General features: G+C 37.8%; 1 pseudogene; it reads right to left on the bottom strand.

The window, feature by feature from the left end:
• Positions 1–438: 438 nt before the first annotated feature.
• LOC107664272 (protein MB21D2-like) overlaps positions 439–6,893 on the bottom strand; it is a 9,888-nt pseudogene continuing 3,433 nt past the window's right edge.

Below are 6,893 nucleotides of genomic sequence, written 5' to 3'. Positions count from 1 at the left end.
CAAGAGCTTGTAACACTCCAAAGAGAAAGGAAAAATTGAAATCGCATCATATGACCCCTTTTAAAAATCTAAAAAAAGTAAACAAAAAATAGCTTTGAACAGCATTTGTTTCAAAAAGATTGTTTCTACAGGCTGTACAACAGCTTCTTATACATAAAGGACAACGCCTAGATTTGCGAGTTATTCCTCATCTTTTTCTCGCTTTCTGCTTTTGTTGTTTTTGACTGTAGAACAACTCAAGACTCACCAGTTAAAAGAAAAAAAGTACCTGAGAAAGGGAGAAAGCAGGGTAACTGACAGACTAAAGTAAGAGAAGATTATGTGATCAATAGTCGCAAACTTCTCCACACATACACCAACAAAAAAAAAAAATTACATTCGATTTCATCATAATGTACCTTGGCCTAGTTGGTTTTCCAGTTCTACTGCCCTTGGGATTTATTGTGGAACACAGCAGAAAATACTAGTTTCCTTTCTCAGTAGTACTGATCTTAAGTGCTCTGCGGGATCGGAACGTAAATGTGCAAGTTTTCGTGCTACTAACAGGGTGGCACTGTCCGTAAGGTGCTCGAGCATGTTGCACTGAGGGAGGAAGTAATTAGGACAGTTTTTGCCCAGAATGCAGTGAGCCAAGTCATCAAGTAGACCAAGGAACAGCTGTGCAGGAGTCTCATGATCTGGACAGCTAAGGTAGGTTGTAGGCAAGCGATCACAAGCCCAAAACATCAAGGTACGTAGGTGGTAGAGGCTAAGGCCAGTGCGAGGGCGAGCTAATAGTCTTGACAGTACAGCTTTAGCTGCTTAGAAGGCTTGTGCCATTGGGTAGGGCACGCATTTCTTTAGCTGAACCTCACTGCGGGAGAAGGCGAGTCTCCATTCGCGGTCAGGTCTGGTTGAGGGGCTGGCAGCTGGAGAACAGCTAGGAAGCAAGTAGAACCCGCTGATGGCCTCCTCCTCCGTTATTTTGCCATCCCAGAAATGGTTGGTCGTGAGCCAGCCCTGTGCGACAGCCGGCCAGCCACGAAACGACACCACTGGAAGCAAGTCGTAAAGGATACGGCTAGTTCCTGCAGTAAGAATCAGTGTTGTTAGTGGACCATTCCGCTCAACACGATCAGGAACAGGAATCCCTCTTTGAGGATTTCTCCGCAACTCTTCTATCGCCGTCCCAACTACACTCCAGAACCAATCGGCAACCAGCAACGGAGAGAAGTAACATCCATCTAATGATTGAGGAGGCTGCAGGGATGGGATTGAGCCTCGTACTGCTTCAGTTTCTTCCTCCTCATCTTCCACATCTTTATTCTCTCTAGTTTTCTCATCTTGACAGCAGATACTCCAACGTGTCAGCATCGCAGGGTCGCAGAGGAGCAGGCTCAGCCAAGAATGGCATGGTGGGGAATGCCGCATGTCCAGCGTCACGGGCTGATTTCGGTCATGCAGTTTAAGAGCGGGCACTAGTAGAGTGAAGTCCAAATCAAAGTCAACACTTTTAGCGTAGTCACCTAGATCCTCTGGGTTAAGGTCAAGAACACCTTCCCTGGCTCCACCTGATAGCAGCAGATATTCATTGGCAACTGGCAATCGCTTGTCTACCTTCTGCACCAGGCCTGTGAAGATGAAGAATATTCATGACAAAAAGAGGTAATATCACCTGTCTGTAAAAAGACAAGTAGAAGGGTGGGTAGACATTGAATGGAAAGGACTGATTACGTTATCACTTTTCCAAACAATTTAAAGGGATAGTTAACCCCAAAATTTTGTCATTAATTACTCACCCTCATGTTGTTGAAAACCTGTATGAGTTTCTTACTTCTGTTGAACACAAAGGAAGATATTTTGAAGAATGCTGGTTACCAAACAGTTGACAGCAGCCATTGACTTCCATGAAAGTCAAAGGCTGCTGTCAACTGTTTGGTAACCAAAAAATGTTCTTTTGTTTAACAGAAGAATCTCATAAAGGTTTGGAACAACTTGAGGGTAGGTAATTTTTGAGTATACAATCCCTTTAAGCTCAAAATGCTGGGAAATTCTGAAAAAAAAAAAAAAAAAAACAGTAAATTTGTTAGTGGCTTATAATGTCTATTAGGTTCTTTTTGTGACCAAAATTTTTTATTTTTTTTAATTCCTTACATTATTGCTCCCAAGGAAAGTGCACTAAAAATAATCTTCACCCTACTAATGAGGAAAAGCATCACCTGGCTGAACTTCCTGTTTGTGTCTTGCTAAACGGCCGGAGGTGAGACGAAGGGCAGAAACATTCTAAAGTGCAGCCCTATGGCACACAACTGATTAGGATGCAGGACTCAATTTAAAGAAATTTCCTGGTGTTTAGATACATTTCATACTTTTAAATCTATAAGAATATAAGCCTTTAAAGCAAACATGGGAGATAATTTTTGCAGAAGCCCACTCCAACAGCGTTTATTGAATGAACCATGTCATAGAGCAAGAAAGAGCACTTATCACGAGTCATAAATCATATTACCAGAAATACACCTTTCAGAATGTATATATATACTGTATATATATTATACAAATATGCAGTAAGTGTTAAATAATTGGTTTCTGAAGTGACGAATAAAAGCAGATAAAAAGAAGGGAGGGAAACCGAGGAAGATGATGATTTTCCTAAGAAGACAGAAATCTCTCTAAACCTCTTCTCAGTCTAAGTCAGATAATTCCAGCTCATTCAAAGTGAAAGACATAAATGAATAGTCTCCCTCAATTCTGTTTTGCAATTCAAGCAGTTGCTTTTTTTTTTTTTTTTTTATAAAGATGTGACCCAGCTCTTTAAATTCTTTCAAATTAACATCTTTTTCTTGATCTGGAATCTTTTTCATGAAAATTAACGTCTTGCCTTTTAATATTTTATGAAGGCAGAAACTGGTCAACACGCATTTCTTTAGGATTATTTACCACACACTCATTTCATTTCAATCCACTGTAATTAAAAGGATGCTTTTACAATTACTGAATACTGTAAGCATAGCTGCCATATGGATGTGCTACTTAATAGTGCTTTAATGACCCATAATCTGAAGACAATCATTCACTAGGGAAATAAGTAAAAGAATTGTTGTCTTGCTGGGGGTGTTAAAATCATGTAGTCTAACACAAGCAGCAACGGCTTTACTAATTACCAGTTTGTTTATGCAAATGAATTCATTGTGTTCATTAGTCCCTAAGGCAAAAGCCATTAGCACCAGGTGCATTTCACTCCCTCATATGGTCACCATTATTGACCACTTGAAAAAAATATAAAAAATAAAAATGCCTTCAATCAGAAACATCACTCTCCATGACAGATGCCAAAGGGAACTGGTTAGCATACACGCTTAGGAATCATATATCAGTGGCCAGCATGCACTGCTGTCAAAGCCTGATTTACACATAGGCCTACAAGAGTTTGAACTCATTCACCTCTAAAGGACATTTGTGACGTTTCCAAGTTAAATAACTACAACATTATGATTTAAATGACAGAGGATGCAGTTATAATAATGCAACATAATCTGTCTGTCCAAGCATACAGGCCACATACACTATCATTTTCCGATTAACATGTGTATACTGTATGATGGATGAATCCAAGCTATAGTTGCATTAGCTTAGACTAAAGTGTTTACATGATATTTTAAAAAGCCTAATTATTGTTCTCGTTTGTCTGAAATCGAACGCATAAAGGCAATGTAAACAAGTATGTTTAATGCTGACAGCAGCACAGAAATCTTTAAAAAGATACACTGCCATTCAAAAGTTTGGAATCAGTAAGATTTTTTATGTTTTTAAAGACGTTTCTTGTGCTCATCAAGGCTGTATCTATTTGATCAAAAATAAAGAAAAAAATAATAATCGTGAAATATTATTTGTTATTTAAAATAGCAGTTTTCTATTTTAACACTTTAAAATGTAATTTATTCCTGTGATGCAAAGATGAATTTTCAGCACCATTACTCCAGTCTTCAGTGTCATATGCTTCAGAAATCATTCTAATATGCTGATTTAATATTTATGTTGGAAACAGTTGGGACCTGTGATACTTTTTAGGATTCTTTGATAAGTTAAAAAGAAGTGTTTATTCAAAATAGACATTTTGTGTTACAATATACACTACTAATCAAAAGTTTGACAGAAAAGATTTCTATTTTGAATAAATTATTTTTTACTTTTTATTCATCAACGAATCTAAGAAAAAAGTATCAAAGGTTCCAAAAAAACATTAAGCACCACAGCAGTTTCAACACTGATAATAAATCAGCATATTAGAATTATTTCTGAAGGATCATGTGACACTGAAGACTGGAGTAATGGCTGATAAAAATTCAGCGCTGCATCACAGAAATACATTATATTTTCAAGTATATTAAAATAGGAAACCAATATTAGAAATTGCAATAATATTTTACAATATTACTGTTTTTTTCTGTATTTTTGATGAGATAAACAGCGTTGATGAGCATAAGAGACTCCATTAAAAAAACAACATTAAAAGCCTTACTGATCCCAAACTTTTGAATGGCAATGTAGATCACCCAAAATGAATATTTCGTCATCATTTACTCACCCTCATGTTAATCCAAACCTGTATGCATTTCTCTCTAAGAAGATATTTTGAGGAACACTGGGTTCCAAACAATATTGGACCCCATTGATTTTCATTGTACTCTATGGCCTATGGAAAAAAAGTCACGTTTGTAAATGAAGAGCTATCCCTTTAACACTGATTTTTTTTTTTTTTGTAATTCCTTCATTTAACAACATTTTCAATTTCATTTAACAATAGCACATTTATAAGATTTCAATTTGGTCTAAAACCTAACGGAAACATGACTACACACAAAGAACAATACATGTCTTCACAATTAAAAAATTGTTGATGGTGTTTGTTGTGGGGACTCAGTGACCTTCACTCCAGGACAACGAAGTTGAGTGCTTTTTGTTTTTCTACAATAACAATGATCCCTTTTGCCCTTTACATTTTTAACAGGTTCCGATTTAATTAGTTCCTCTGGGAGAAATACATTTGCAGGATTGTAGTGAGTTTAGAGGCTGGCATGCAGATGGTATGTTAAAGTTTGCAGGTCATGGAGGTGTGAAAACAGAAATCATGATGATTGCTAAAGGAAGCAAACATCAATGCCAATTTAAATCAAGGCATTTGCTTTACATGAATCTATTCGGGTCTTCTGAAATGAATTAAAACCTAAATCCTGATGGACAGGTAAGGGTAATCCAAAGTAGATCATCATTTTTTTATTCATATGTAATGAGGCAGAATATTCCAAATGAATGCTAAGGAGCACCCTTCCTAGCATAAAAATAAAAAGCTGTCTACCCATCACTCTCAGTAGGTGTGTGATGGATGTTGCTTTGAAAATGTCTGAAAATTTTTAGAGAGCGAGAGATGGAAACAGCGAGCAAGAAAAATAAGTAGGCTTTTGGCTGAACATCAAGGGGTTAAAGCCGAGAGAAAAATGGTAAATGAAAGCAACAGGAGGCAGACAAAAAGAAACATAAAAGTTACACTGGCAGGATGGCAGAAAAAAAATCATCCAACCATAGCAGTAAACAAAGGTCCAAAAGTAAACCAAAGTACTGGAAGATTCACAGGTAACAATGCAACATGCGAAACAAAACTAGAAGAGAGCCAGAGGCTGAAACTTCTCCTGTGGAAGAGTGGAAGGTAAAAAAAAACAGCAGGTGAGGGAGGAAAAAAACACAATGAGAGAGAAGAAGAGAAACTGTCACCTAATCCAGCATTTGACAGGATTATGTGAAGCAGCTCCAGTGATGTTTTAGAGAACAATGCAGTTCTACAAATCTGTCTCTCCCTCGCTTGCGTCACACAAAAAAGGCCAAAAAAGAATGACTTTTAGTGTGTTTATACTGTGGCAGGGCAGAGCAAGTGATTAGAAAAGGGTGTTGGGGAAGATCTGGTGGGATGTACTGAGGGGAAAAAAAACAAGGGGAACTAGAGACATCTGCTGGACAAACTTCACTTGGGTCAAGCTTTGAATCAGAGGCCTGGATAAATAAAGCTCATCAGTATAATGAAAACGTCCCTTAAAAAATGGAATTTCTTAGAACTGCCCCTAAATAACATATTCAAGTCTTTCACATCGGTTTTATAACATTTACACTTGCTATGAACATTCTAACATCTTGTATGTTAAAAGTAATATTATACAATTTATAAAACATTATTAACATTATACAGATAACTAAAACTGAGCTGGACGATGACAACACTGAATCAATAAGTATGTTTACATGGTCACTTTTTGCTTCCATCAGAATGAATTCATTCTGATTGACGAATCTGAACGTAGTGTTTACATGAACGCTAAATAAAGTGATTGGGTTGATATTCAGCACACGTGATATTTTTCTACTTCGGGTCCTAATTAGGCGACTACCAGCACATGAACTGTTGTGCAGTGCTGCTTACTTTATAAAGCAGTAAAAGTGCCCCTTTCTGCACCGTCTTGTCTGTGGATGAAAAGGGCCTTTCACACCACGGGAACCTTTTCATAGTACCAGAACTAATTGTGGAACTACCCACTTTTTGGCGTTTTCGCACCGCCTGAACTGGGTGCGGTTTTAGTACCGGACTGCCTTTTTCGAGAACCAAATTAGCTCCTACTCCGGAGCAGGGTCTAACCAGCACAACTGGTACTAATCGTGACGTAAGTAGACACTGATTGGCCAAACACGTATGAAAACGCCCTCCCCCGCCATGATTTAAAACACCGTGTAAACAAACTGTAAACATTGTGTCAACTTATTTCGCAAGTATGGAGAACAGCGATAGATGGATGGACGCTGAAGTGCAGGCACTTGTAGCAAATGTAGCACTGCCAGTTGTCGTTGGAGATTCTTAGTCCTCCTTT

This window comes from Sinocyclocheilus anshuiensis, unplaced genomic scaffold (assembly GCF_001515605.1).
Source record: "Sinocyclocheilus anshuiensis isolate Anshui unplaced genomic scaffold, SAMN03320099.WGS_v1.1 scaffold99, whole genome shotgun sequence".
Lineage (NCBI taxonomy): Eukaryota > Metazoa > Chordata > Actinopteri > Cypriniformes > Cyprinidae > Sinocyclocheilus > Sinocyclocheilus anshuiensis.
The sequence above is the reverse complement of the archived record's forward strand: the minus strand, read 5'-3'. Positions and strand labels throughout refer to the sequence as shown.